A 14,481-nucleotide genomic window follows, 5' to 3' on the forward strand; every position below is an offset into this window, starting at 1 on the left:
CCGCAGTTTGATTACCCCTGCTCTAGTCCCTCCCAACGTTCCCAGTCCTCTTTTCCTCCGTTGAGCCCGCAGAGAGCGTGTGCCTTTTGGCAGTCTGAAGAGGTCCTTCTCCAGCCCTTCCGACAGCATTTCCTCTCCTGCCTCTTTCAGCCGTCCTCTATTTTTATATTGGTCTCCAACGGGAGACGGAGGCCCCCAGGTAACCCACAAAGGAATCCATTAATATTGGCTATTTTTCAAGAGCTCGAGGACAATTACTTTCTTCCTTACTAATCCCCCGCTGTTTTTTTCCATCTGCGCGGGAGGCCGGAGACGGGAGAGTGGCACTTTGGCTCCGTGCATCCAATTCTGAACTCCTCTCGCTTCTACCGCTCCGAAACCTACCTCCAGCAAGGCCGGGAAATCGAAGCTGAGTGCCTGCGAGCACAGCGGCCCAGTGGGATGAGTCACGCAAACCCGCAGACCTTTTTCTGGGTTTGTTTGCGATGTCCGCCGGCCCTGACAATCGCTCACCCACAGACCCGTCAGCCGGCTGTCCACCCAATAGACTTTCTTTTTTGATCCCCCCCCTCTCCCATTTCCTGTTTCTGTTGTACTTTTGAATTCGTACAGACAAAATCAGCGAAGGGGGTCTTATACCCTGCTTTTCCCTCCCCGAAGGAGTCTCAAAGTGGCTCACAATGCCTTTCTCTTCCTCTCCCCACAACAGACACCCTGTGAGGTGGGTGGGGCGGAAAGAGCTCTGCGAGAACGGCTCTGCGAGAACAGCTCTCCGATTCTCCAGATTAGGGGCCACTGCTCTTAACCACTACACCAGGTTGGCTGTCCTGGAGGATCTCCCAGAATTGCGATGGATCTTCAACCTCAAGCAATCAGTTTACCTGGAGAAAATAACTGCTTTGGAAGGTGAATTGCATGGCATTGTATTCCATTTCCCTCCCCTCGGCAAACCTTGACCCAAATAGACTCTGTTTCTTTTATCCTACCGCCTGCCAAAACGTATAGAGCAGGGGTAGTCAAACTGCGGCCCTCCAGATGTCCTTGGACTACAATTCCCAGGAGCCCCTGCCAGCATTCGCTGGCAGGGGCTCCTGGGAATTGTAGTCCATGGACATCTGGAGGGCCGCAGTTTGACTACCCCTTCTATAGAGGGTCATCGTGCTGTAGTGGCAGACTCTAATCTGGAGAACCGGGTTTGACTCCTTCCTCCTCCACATGCAGCCAGCTGGGTGACCTTGGGCTAGTCACAGTTCTCTTAGAGCTACTCTTGCAAATCAGTTCTATTAGAGCTCTCTCAGCCTCACCGACATCGCAAGAGTGTCTGCTGTGCGGAGAGGCAGGGAAAGGTGCTTGTAAGCTGCTTCGCGTCTCCTTGGGGTAGTGAAAAACTGGATCTGAAAACCAGCTCTTCTTCTCTTCACATGCAGCCACCCAGATGATCTTGGACAAGTTCAGCAGTGGAATAGGCTGCCTAAGGAGGTGGTGAGCTCCCCCTCACTGGCAGTCTTCAAGCAAAGGTTGGATACACACTTTTCTTCGATGCTTTAGGATGGTAAGGGCTGATCCTGCGTTGAGCAGGGGGTTGGACTAGATGGCCTGTATGGCCCCTATAAACTGTATGATTCTATGACTAGTCACAGTTCTCTTAGAGCTGTTCTTGCAGAGCAGTTCTCTCAAAGCTCTTTCAGTTAGTTGGCCCTGTTAGTTGGCTGTCCAAGGCAACTAGTTGTTTGCTGTGTGAGATAGGATACGGGAATAGGTGGATGACTAGTCTGATTCAGTAGGGCTCTTCTTAGGACAGTTCTAATACCAACCTACTATGCATTGGTTGGACCCCATTTGGACTATTGTGCCCCGAAGGATATTGAGAAATTGGAACGTGATTGGAGAAGGGTGACTAGGACGGAGGAGAGGCTGAGAGAGTTGGGTATGTGTTGCTTGGAGAAGAGGAGAGCAAGGGGGGATCGCAAAGGGGCTATCGATATTTCCCTGGGCATGGAAGAAAGGGCCACAAAAGCTAAGCATTGACCCAATCTACCCACCCACTCGCAATCTGGTTGTGGGGAGGGGAGGGAAAGGTGTTCGCAAGCCACTTTGAGACTGCTTCAGGTAGTGAGAAAGAAGGTATAAAAACACAGCTCTTCTTCACAATTTGCATGGGAAACATATGTTCCATCGACTCCTACGTCGCTGGGGCCAGCCATCCGTCTCGTCCCTGCCCCGTGCTTGCAATCGATTTCTTTTTTTAAGACTACCCTTGTGCATTCATCCGTCGCTTTATTCAAATGAATGGAAACATTTGCTCAAAACAATCTGCCAAGCCATTCCAGGAAGGAGGGTGGGGAGGTCATTTGGTGACTGTACAGCCGCTAGCCAATCAGCACTTGCTTCAGCTGGCTGAGGCAGCTAGTTTGAAAGGCTAGATTTTCAAGTAAATGTCCAGATTATGGAGGGAAAAAAGTATTTTTGCACTGAATGTGAAGATGATCCTTCTAGACCAGGGGTAGTCAACCTATGGTCCTCCAGATGGTCATGGACTACAATTCCCATGAGCCCCTGCCAGCAAATGCTGGCAGGGGCTCATGGGAAGTGTAGTCCATGAACATCTGGAGGACCACAGGTTGACTACCCTTGGTCTAGACGAGTCAAATATTACCTCTATTCGTTCCAGTTAATTATTTAATTCATTTGTACCCCGCCCTTCACTCCGGGGGTGACCCAAATCAGCTTACAACATTATTTCATAACAGCCCTGTGAGGTAGGTTAGGCTGAAAGTGCGTGACCGGCCGAAGTTCACCCACTGAGCTTCCATTGCACAAACAGGGATTTGAACCTGTGTTTCCTGGCTACTGAGCTGATTTTCTTATCCGCGGCACCATACTGGCTCTGTCATCATGATGAGTGCAGCTCCGACTGTACAGTTGTGAAATCATACCTTCCCCAAAACCATTGGTTCCTCTTTGCACACTTCCACTTGTACGATTGCAGTGGCCGACTCTGAGCTGTTTGTTACTCACTCCCTCGTCACGAGTACCTAAAAATCACTACTTACGACGGTTTGGATCAGGGGTAGTCAAACTGCGGCTCTCCAGATGGCCGGGGCTCATGGGAATTGTAGTCCATGGACATCTGGAGGGCCGCAGTTTGATCACCCGTGGTTTGGATGTTAGCAGTCCACTGGCACTCCAGTGTGCTCCGTTTATTTGCACAAAGAAGATAGCCCTCTCCGGTGCATTGCAAGTTTGGAAAACCTTTCCCGAGCCTGATTTCCCTGTAGTCCGAGTGGGTGGCAGGCTGGTGACAGTACTTGTATCCTCTGTTCGTCGAATATTCCTGAAGCAGCCCTGCCATAATGGCTTCCCTCCCCTCAACTGTAGACGATGTAATCACGACCGAATTCTAATCCCATTTGATTAAATAAATAAGTAAATAAATAAAATCTCTTTCCTTTAATGGTTTGGCCAGAACTTTACAGCTGGTGCTTTCTCTCAACACGGTGAGCTCTGTGCAGAGGAGAAATCAGGCCGGCCTAGAGGAAGTTTTTAAATAGAAATTTGGAAAATTTTAAACAGAGGCTGGATAGCCATCTGACGGAGAGGCTGATTCTGTGAAGGCTCAAGGGGAGGCAGGCTACAGTGGATGAGGGAGAGGGTTGTGAGTGTCCTGCATAGTGCAGGGGGTTGGACTAGATGACCCAGGAGGTCCCTTCCAACTCTATGATTCTAAGTGCTTCTTTACTGGACAGAAAATTAAATGGGGGGTGGGTGGGGGTGGTTCATTGCCAGAGGTAGCCGTGAGAGCTCATGGTTTTAAAAGGTGAGACAGATTTCTGAACAACAGGTGCATCTGTGGCTAGTAGACAGAGTGGCTATTAGGAATGTCTATCTTCAGGGGCAGGATGCACATTTTTAGGAGTTCTCATGACTCAATTGCAGTTGGATTGTTGGGGCACGACTCTTTTAGACCACACAGTCTTTCTTCAGTGTAGTGTGTTGATTAAGAGTGGCAGACTGTAAACTGGAGAGCCAGGTTTGATTCCTCACTCCTCCTCCATATGCAGCCAGCTGGATGACCTTGAGCTAGTCACAGTTCGGTTAGAGCTCTCAGCCCCACAAGGTGTCTGCTGTGGAAAGAGGAAAGGAAAGGTGTTTGTAAGGTGCTTTGGGACTTCTTTGAGTAGCGATAAACTGGATCTACAAAACAACTCTTCTCCTCTTCACATGCAGCAAGCTGGGGAACCTTGGACTAGTCACAGTTCTCTTAGAGCTGTTCTTGCAGAGCAGTTCTCTCAGAGCTCTTTCCGTCCCACCTATGCCCTCCAAGGCAACTGGTTGGTTACTGCGTGAGACAGGATACTCCTTCAGGTAGTGAAAAGCGGGGGATAATATATCAGCACTGCTTCTATTCCGAACAGGCTTTAATTTTTTAAATGGAAAAGCCACAAAGCAGATTCGTCCATTCAAATTTGTCCATTCGTCCACCAGAGTTTCAGACTACTTTTCTGCTCTAAAAGCATCCAAATTAAAAGCCTCTTCTTAAAAGCAGCACTCAAATGCATTGTTAAAACAAGAGCTTAAAGGAAGTACCGACCATAAAAGCAACATTGAGGAGGAAGGGAGGGATTACGGAGGGAAGGCCGAGCAAAATGAAAAAGCCTTCACCAGTTCGCAGAAGATGGCAACAGAAAGGGACAGGCAAATTTCCCTAGGGAGCTATTTCTGGAGTTGTGCCACCACTAAGAAGACCCTTTCCCGAGGGGTCATATTCCTAATTTAAAAAACTGAAACAAGGCCTTCAAAGAGGAATGTAGTGGATTCAAAAGAGAGAAGCTGTTTTTTTTTAATACCTCACTTTTCACGTCCCTCTTGTGGCGCAGGGTGGTAAGGCAGCCGACATGCTGTCTGAAGCTCTGCCCATGAGGATGGGAGTTTGATCCCAGCAGCCGGCTCAGGGTTGACTCAGCCTTCCATCCTTCCGAGGTCGGTAAAATGAGGACCCAGCTTGCTTGCTTGCTGGGGGGTAAACGGTAACAACTGGGGAAGGCACTGGCAAACCACCCCGTATTGAGTCTGCCATGAAAACGCTAGAGGGCGTCACCCCAAGGGTCAGATATGATTCGGTGCTTGCACAGGGGATATCTTTACCTTTAGGAGTCCCAAAGTGGCTTACAAAAAAATTTCCCTTCCCCTCTCCACCACAGACACCCAGTGAGGTAGGTGGGACTGAGAAAGTCCCGAGAGAACTGCTCTGCGAGAACAGCTCTAAGAGAACTGGGACTGACCCAAGGTAACCCAGCTGGCTGCATGCAGAAGAAGAGTGGGGAATCAGACCCTGCTCTCTGGATTTGAGGCTGCCGGTCTTAATCGCTACTGGCATCTTGCTCTCAGACCATACGGGGCTTTGCAGGATGCCACCAGTATCTTGAATTGTGTCCGGGAACAAACGGGAAGGCAGCATAAGTGAACCAATCTACACAAAGCTGCCTTACACTGAATTAGACCCTTGGTCCACCAGGGTCTCTGTTTTCTGCTCAGACTGGCAGCATCTCTCCAGGATTTCAGGCAGAGGTTTTTCGTATCAGGTGCTGCTTGATCCTTGTTCAACTGGAGGTGCTCGGGATTGAACTTGGGACCTTCTGCATGTAAGACTGACACCCTTCCACAGAGGCAGATGGCTCTCCCTTGAGCCACAGGTAGCAGAAGAAGAATTGGTTCTTATATGCCGCTTTTCTCTACCTGAAGGAGTTTCAAAGCAGCTTACATTCGCCTTCCCTTTCCTCTCCCCACAACAGACACCCTGTGAGGTGGGTGAGGCTGAGAGAGCCCTGCTATTCCTGCTCAGTCAGAATAGCTGTCTCAGTGCTGTGGCGAGCTCAAGGTCACCCAGCTTGATGCATGTGGGGGTGGCGGGGGGGGGGGGGGACGGGACAGCGAGGAATCAAACCTGGCTCTCCAGATTAAAAAGTGCTCCTAACCACTACACCAAGCTGGCTCTGGTAGATCTGAGACTGTTAGCCTGTGGTCCTGCTCAGTCTATTTCAGGAAAAAGCCACGCGCTGGTTAAGAGGTAGGGGCCTAGCAACCCTAAAGTGGGAACCAGATAGCTTCTTCCCAGGTAGCCATTCCTGTTTTCTTCCTTTGCCTAAATGTTTGTTGTGTAAAATAATGCACTGTTGGTGTTTCCGGAAAAAATCGAGGGGAGCGACTTGCAGGAAAGTAGGCCAGCGAGGAAAAGGTGTTAGTTTCAAATGTAGTACAAATGTATATATATATGCTGTTTTCTGCTGTGCATTTCATTGTCATGTTTCCATTGTAATCAGAGACATGGAGGTTTCTTTGATTCTATGCAAAGCCCTTCCCCAGAAGTCTGGAGTCACAGATCTCCACCTCTGATATTTAGATTTGCCAACAACACGTTGGGAAATACCATATTTGGGGAGTGGAACTTGGAGAGGGTAGGATTTGGGAAAAGGGGAGACCTCAATGGGGTTTAATGTCATTTGCTCCAGGGAAATACACCCCAAAGCAAATGAAACCACTAGGCAATAAGTGCTATTTTCTTGAAATGTATTAAATGCAGCCCTAGGTTTAATAAATTTCAAGAAGATACCACTTTTTGCCTATTGGTTTCGTTTGCTTTTGGGTATATTTGCTCCAGAGAAGCTGGTGTCTGAAAATCAGTTGTAATTCCAAGAGATCTTCCCGGCTTACCTGGCGGTCGGCAGTCCTAAATATCATCATGTCAAGAAAACTTGAGGAACTGAGCAATTTGCTCAGGACTCCCCTAAAAGGAATGATGAAAACCTTAATTGCATTGCATAAACTGTTTGGGCTAATTTAATTATTTGTTATTTGTGTTTAATTTAATTCCTTTGCCTTCGTTTTTCTATTCCATTTTTAAATGCTGGGAGCTTTGCAAAAAGCTGGAGTGTTGTTAGCACTCTGCTGTCACGGATGGCTGGGGGAGCTGCCTCGCACTCGGAACCTAAACTACTTTGCAAGTCTGTTGTGAGATGCAAGTGAGGAGGGAAGGATGACGTAAGCTGTTTTGGAGATGGGTCCTGTTTGGGGAGAAAGTCAGGGTCTAAGCCAGGGAGGGAGTGAATTCATTTTTTCATATATTTTTTGTATTTGTCAAAGATTTATCAGATGATATGACCATGTCAACCCGCCCACCCCAAAATGGCCAATGATGGGGCTGGAAGGGGTGGGAAGGGGAGGGGCCCCAGGTGGGCGTGTACACAGATATACTTTCCAGCCATAATCGGTATGGTCCTGGCCTTCCTAGGATTTCTCGAAGTCTGAAGAACGTTTTAGGGTTTTCTCAGTGGTCAAAAAACCGAGCAAATACTCGTGCAAGCTCTCGCGGAAGTAGATGTGTGGCTGTTTGGATCAGACCTAGTCCATTTGGAAGTCTCCCACTCAGTCTTTTCGGCTACAGGCTAGAAACGCTTGCAGTTGTTTTGCTTGAGCCAGGCCTTGGACCCTGGCTTGGAATTTTTGCTCCGGCTGGGTCTGGGTGGGAAGTCTCCCTCCCCCTCTCCCTCCATCCCTCGCTCTCTCTCTGAAAGACAAGTTGCCTCTCTTTTCCTTCTTCCTCGGGAGCAATCCTATGGAACGCTGCCTGTTGGCCTTTCTGGGTCACTTTGGGGGCAGTGCTATAATAGGCGAAGCTATTTTAGAAGCGGCGTTTTGGCGTTTTGGCTCCGTGGGACGCAGTAGTGGGTGAAAAAGCGTAAGATCGCACCTAGGCGAAACGGCATCGTTTATGCATGATCTGTCAAGGCGCACCCGCCAGACCTTTTAAAAAATATAGATCTAGATCTAGATCTAGATCTATATCTATATCTATATATCTCTATCTCTATCTCTATCTCTATCTCTATCTCTATCTCTATCTCTATCTCTATCTCTATCTCTATCTCTATCTCTATCTCTATCTCTATCTCTATCTCTATCTCTATCTCTATCTCTATCTCTATCTCTATCTCTATCTCTATCTCTATCTCTATCTCTATCTCTATCTCTATCTCTATCTCCATCTCCATCTCCATCTCTATATAATTAAGCCCCACCCATTTGAGAAACCCTTCCATGGTTCTCAGGAATTCTGTCTGGGATGGACTAAGGGTGTAGCTCAATACAAGGCAGTTTCGTGTATGTATTCCAGTGGACGCTCCAACCCCTCTCTCCCCAGTACCATCCTTTAAAAAATAACTGGGGGGGAGGAACGCAGACCTAGCTGTATGGGGGGGGGGATTCCTCTGTGCGGTGTGTGCATTTATGTGTATGGGAATCTCGTCATTCCAGAGACTTTGTATCTGGAATAATAACAAGTAAGTTGTTTAAAAACTGTTGTGTCTCTCCGTTCCAAAAAAGACAGATGCCTTTCCGCGTCTTGCTTTGGCGCTTGGCCAGGTGCGTGAGGAGCTCAGGTGTGCTTGCTGGGCAGATGGAGCCCGGCTTAATTAATCTGTCTCAACTACGCAGCCAATACACGTTTTATTTTATTTTTTTGTGAGTCACTGTTTAAAGGGGGGAATTGGTGTCCGTGTGTGAGGGGAATTCACCACTTTCTGCTATGCTTCATCGAGACCGTAAGAGTAAATGAGTGAGTGAATGAATGAATATATAAATAAATAAGAAAGGAGGCTTTTGAAACCGGGTTCGAATCTCTGCTTGTAAGGACTAATGAAAGACCAGGGTTCTTCGCTGACTCTTAGAAACACAGAGTGATTTATTTATTTTCTTAGATTTCTAGACCGCCCTCCCATACGGCCCAGGACGGTCTATATGGGAACGTTGTGGAATATTCATTAATATATTGTCATACATTAATAAGAGTCACAACAATGTATCAATAACAATTCTAACAGTGAATATAAGTTTAACAGGTTGCCATAATTAACTTGTCGAACCGTTTCAATAGGACAACTTTAACATAACCCCTAGAGAGGTCAGAACATTCAGCTTATGGAGGGTAAGACTCGAGGGGGACTTCCAGGGTCATCTAGTCCAACCCCTTGAAGGATGCCTCAGTTTTCAGTCTGGGAAACGGGATCGCCAGAGACACATGCAGCGAAGAGATTAATTGCATTTGTACGCAGACCTTGATTACAGTCCCCTTGATTTCAGTGGGGTTATTAGCTTTGCAAAACTGTAGCTAGGAAGGCACTTTATGTTGTCTTAACTATTCTTTTTGCCATCAAGCATAGCTGATTTATGGTGACTCGCAGGGGTAGTCAAACTGCGGCCCTCCAGATGTCCATGAACTACAATTCCCATTAGCCCCTGCCAGCAGTCGCTGGCAGGGGCTCATGGGAATTGTAGTCCATGGACATCTGGAGGGCCGCAGTTTGACTACCCCTGCCCTATAGGGTAGCCTTTTTCAACTTTTTGCCTGAGGAGAGTTCGCCAAATATTTTTCAGGCTTCGAGGTACCAGGAAGTGATGTTAGCTGGTCTTGCTCTCTGTTACACCCCTCCCCCCCCAGAAGTGAGAGGAGCCCAAGCTGCAAAAGTTTAAATAGCTGGGGCCCTTTCCACCCCCTGCAGGCCCTCATTGGCCATTTTGGGAGGGGGTGGGTCAACCTCCCAAAATACAAGTAGATTTTTTTTAAATTAAAAACTTCCTTTCCTTGTCGCTCAGAACTGTAAACAGCAGACACGGGGCGAGTTGGCTCTCCCCAGCTGCCATTTTGAACCCCTCCCCCCCATGCTGTGGTACTATTGAGGGGCCTTCAAGGCATTGTATGGTGCCACCATACCTGCTACAGGGTTTTCAAGGCAAGAGACATCCAAATAGTGACGAGGCCTGACTTGGCTTAGCTTTAGAGACCTGGAGAGATCAGGTGAGCCTAGTTCATGGCAACTGTAGGATGGATGTTATGTAAATTGGTGGATATTTCTAGATGCATCCCTAAATAAATGGCTACTCTAAATCAGGCTTTTGTGAAACCCTGGGGTTTCTTGACGGCCCTGGAAGGTTTTTCCGAATGGACGGGAGTTAATTATTTTTATATGTATATATTTCAAATTTGTTAAACATTTATTGGGTGATACGACCGTATATGGTTATGCTGATTTCCCCTCCTTCCAAAATGGCCAGTGATGGGCCTGGAGGGGGTGGGAAGGGGAGGAGTCCTGGGTGGGTGTGTACACAGCTATGCTTTCCAACCATATTTTGCACGCTCATGCTGCTTCTGGGTTTCTCGAAGCCTGGAAAATGTTCCAGAGTTTTCTCAGCAGTGAAAAATGTGGGAAAGTCTGATCTAAACAGATGCGTTCTGTAATGTTAGAGCTAGCAGAGTACAGTGGATAGAAGATTGTAGTAGGATCTAGAACAGGGGTAGTCAAACTGCGGCCCTCCAGATGTCTATGGACTACAATTCCCATGAGCCCCTGCCAGCTGGCAGGAATTGTAGTCCATGGACATCTGGAAGGCCGCAGTTTGACTACCTCTGATCTGGAAGAACCAAGTCTGAGTCTTCACTCTGCTCGCTTGGTGACCTTGGGCCGGTTCTGCAGGCTGTTGGGAGGACAAAATGGAGGAGAGGCAATTAATGTAAGCGCCTTTGGGGAGAAAAGTAAATAAATGACGTAAATGCATCAAACGGGATGTAAATTGAAAGAAGTAAGGCTACTGTGATGAGCTCTAAACAGAAAGGAGAGCTGCAATAGGGTTGCTTTTCACATCTGCTTGGCACACTGCTCTTGTCAAAAAGGTCTACATAACTGTATGAAGATGCACAATATTACCACCCTGACTACATCAGACTGCCATGCAAACGAACAGAGCTGTTGAGAGAGAGCCGGGCTGGACTCTATCTGCACTGTGCTCCTTCCCTTAAATATGTTGGCCTCAGTTCAAGGAAAGGAAATAGACCTCACATTAATAATTATCTCAAGACGTGACTGTTTTTCTTGTTCTCCGAGCAGGGCTTAAATGTATAAAACTGACCATTATTGTTTATTTCGATTTTTTTCCCCTCTCTACTTGCAAGGAATGACCTCAAATAATCTGCGCTTCTTTTTTTTTTCGGGGACAGTTTCCCAGCCCCAAGAATTATTGGACTTCTCCTTTTCCTCTCTCCCGAACTTAGCAAAGAAAGAATTTGAAGCCATCTTTCATGCACTATTTCTGGTGTAACTCGGTATTGTCTCCTGGTTTGTGCTTTGAAAAATTGACTGTTTTCATGCATTTACAAACTTTTATAAAAATACCCCAAGATCCTGGACTGCATATTCCGAGTTGTGATAAACAGCAAATTACATGCTGGAGCGTGCCTTTAATTAAAAATCTGCACGCCTGTGTTTTGTGACCCTGAGCTGAGCATGTATGTGTTAATTTTTATACATGGCTGGGTATACATGGTTAAATTTCTGTGAAAAATTCAGTCTCTCCCTTAGAGATAGGTATATCCGAGCCAGGCTTTATATTTTGTTTAATGATTTGTTTCCCTGTTGAAAACATTTTTATTCTCCAAGAATGCTGCTTATCGTGAACTGTTTATCTCGGATGTAACAAACGTTGCTCAACAGCCGAATTTCGCAATGCGTGCATTGCTGTACAAAAATCCTTTCCAGCAGGGCTGGTCATCCCTTTGTGTCTTATCGTCCAAAGATGTGTCTAGGTGTCCACGGAGAAGTGTTGGCTTGAGAGGTTCATGGCTAGAAATTTCACTGTGCTGCCTGAGGTAAAGGTAAAGGTATCCCCTGTGCAAACAACAGGTCATGTCTGACCCTTGGGGTGACGCCCTCTAGCGTTTTCATGGCAGACTCAATACCAGGTGGTTTGCCAGTGCCTTCCCCAGTCATTACCGTTTACCCCCCAGCAAGCTGGGTACTCATTTTACCGACCTCGGAAGGATGGAAGGCTGAGTCAACCTTGAGCCGGCTGCTGGGATCGAACTCCCAGCCTCACGGGCAAACAGCTTCAGACAGTATGTCGCTGCCTTACCACTCTGCGCCACAAGAGGCTCTGCCTGAGGGTAGTAGCTGGGGGCATCATAAACCAGGAGCAAAGAGCAAACTCCCCTCCCATTGGCATTATAATTACTGGATAAACATGGAGTAGAGGTCCATATCTGTGGCTATTCGTCAGATGGTATAGATCAGGGGTAGTCAACCTGTGGTCCTCCAGATGTTCATGGACTACAATTCCCAGGAGCCCCTGCCAGCATTTGACTTTCAGCCATGACTATTCAGTGGAACCTCCTCACTGAGAGACTATCTACCACGTTAGTGGTACAAAAACAGGGTAGAAGACCTGTAAATCAGGTGGGCTTTTTTCCTTATTTATATCTTGTTTTTCTCCCCACCATTGGGACTCAGAGGAGCTCAGAGAACTGTTGTACCCTCCTACATTCCCTGACAACAACACTGTGAGGCAGGCCAGGGTGTAAGTACGTGATGGGCTCAAGCCTACCCAGTGAGCTTCCGTGGCGGAGGTAGGAATTTGAACCCAGGTCACCCATGGTCTTAGTCCGCCACTCTGCCCATTATACTGCACTGGCCGTTGGGACACTGCCCTGGAACAGAATATTAATTCAATTGGTCTTGGTGTGATTCTGCAAGCGAATTTGTTTTTCAATGCAACTTTCAGGGTTTCGTGCATGGAGTTCAGTGTGTTTTTTTCCTTTCTTGAATATTTGGGGGCACCGAAAATCCTTTCTGTTTCGAGAGAGTCCATTTGAGTCACCAGTCCAGGCCCTAAACAAAGCTAATTTTAAGCGGGTCAGAGTTCAGCCGTTCCCTCTGGAATTCCGGAGTCTCATGCGTTAAGCGAACAGGGTCAGAGTGGATGCTCTGTTACATTTTTGTGCATGCTTTCCCTCAAGAACAGCTACCCGGGCTGGGATTAGCACATGGGCGATGTGGCTGGCACTTCAGCGTCTGGGTTAAAGAAATGTTTTCGAGCAGCAAATGCGCTCCCCGTATGGGAAGGCAGCTTCCCCGATTTCAAATAGTGCGAGCTCCGAGCCGGCTCGGCAATGTAATTTAGGGCAACGCATGCTTCAGAGCGCTGGGAGGATATTGCCTTCTGCAAATGTTGCTCCGGCAGAGGGGAGCAATTTGAGCAAGGTGGCGTTCTTGTTTTATATTAAAGAAAAAAAACTTCGGCATAAATAAGCAGGAGCATCTATCTGGCGTGGGGAGGAGAAGGGATTGCAAAAGTCCCGAGGAATCTGACTTCAAGCAAGCCCCAGATGCCATGTGAGCGATGGGAAAGAGGACGGTTTAGAGGCAGGGGAGACGCACACCGAGGAAACAGCTGGTATGTACTAGTGCATTTTTGAACACAGGTTTTCCACCTTGCTAAGTCTGCTGTTGCCTCCCTTTGTGCCGACTCGGGATTCAGGTCAATGGCGAATGAAATTTGCGATCGAGCAGCGGCCGGAAGCCGTGAGTCTCGGCCAGTGTAGATGACGGGAATCTGTCCGAAGGTTATCTTCATCTACCCTTCCGTTGTGTATCTCTTGGGAACAATGTGTGTAGTCTGTGTTAGAGTATGTTGTGTGGTGACCGGTAGGTTATCCACTAGAGAGAAGATGAGCAAAAAGAGCTAGATTGTTGTTGTTTTTTAATCTAACCTTTAATGAAAGGAAGTTGTCTTTTTCCAAACCACGGAACAGTTGTTTAGAATTCTTTTCGCCAAATAGAAACCACGCTTCCTCCGAGATAAGTCCCCTGGATTTCAGGCTAGCCTAGGCGCGGAGATTTGCAGCCGCAAAAGAAAGAGAAACTGGAAGTTGAGCAAAAGCCGTCTTGGGCTGAAGTCTGTTCTTTGGGTGTATTTTTGTACGGAGGTATGGAAAGAGAAGCAGCGTGGAGGAGATGGAGAGGGAGGACGGGGTTTCACGTCTATGCTTGGCTGGGATGTTCACCAGTGGGGTGGAGCAGTTAGAGCAGGCATTCTTGATTGCCCTGGAAGGGTTTCCTGAATGGGTAGGAGTGAATTAATATATTTTAAAATTTGTTAAACATTTATTGACTGATATGACCGTGTGCAGTCAAGTTCACCCGCCCACCCCTCCCAAAATGATCAGTGATGGGCTTGGAAGAGGTGGGAGTGGGAGGGGCCCAAGGTGGGCGTGTCCACAGCTCTGCTTCCCAGCTATATTCTGTATGATTGCACCACTTCTGGGGTTTCTCCGAGCCTGAAGAATGTTTCAGGGGTGGTTTTGCAATGGTGAAAAAGTTCAGAAAGGCTGAGAGAGTGTCAGCTTAGGGCTTGGGTGAGTTCAGATCTCTCTTAGTCACGAAGCTTGCTGGGTGGTTTGGGGACAGTTGTAAGTGCTCTCAGATAAGTCTACCTCACAGGGTTGTTGTGTGGATGAAGAGAAGGAGGGAGGACTGATGTGTGTCGCCTTGATCTCCTCCGTGGAAGGGTGGGGAAGATATACTTCATTTTTACTTACTTACTTACTTACTTATCTACCTCAAAGGGAGTCTGTGAGGATACAAGGGAGGGAAGGAGAAT

The 14,481-nt window shown here is 47.5% G+C and overlaps 1 protein-coding gene across 3 annotated transcripts in view; it reads left to right on the forward strand.

Moving 5' to 3' along the window:
* Window positions 1–14,481, forward strand: part of SOX5 (SRY-box transcription factor 5) — a 909,709-nt gene that overhangs the window by 81,731 nt on the left and 813,497 nt on the right. The window contains exon 1 of one of the 3 annotated variants that reach the window (XM_077340179.1): window positions 12,979–13,275. The exons of the other annotated variants lie outside the window; for them this stretch is intronic. The gene's annotated coding sequence lies outside the window, so the exon portion shown is untranslated. Of the gene's footprint in view, window positions 1–12,978; window positions 13,276–14,481 lie in introns of those variants that run through there. 3 annotated transcript variants of the gene reach the window in all.

The sequence above is a fragment of the Paroedura picta genome, chromosome 5 (assembly GCF_049243985.1).
Source record: "Paroedura picta isolate Pp20150507F chromosome 5, Ppicta_v3.0, whole genome shotgun sequence".
Taxonomy (NCBI): Eukaryota; Metazoa; Chordata; class Lepidosauria; order Squamata; family Gekkonidae; genus Paroedura; species Paroedura picta.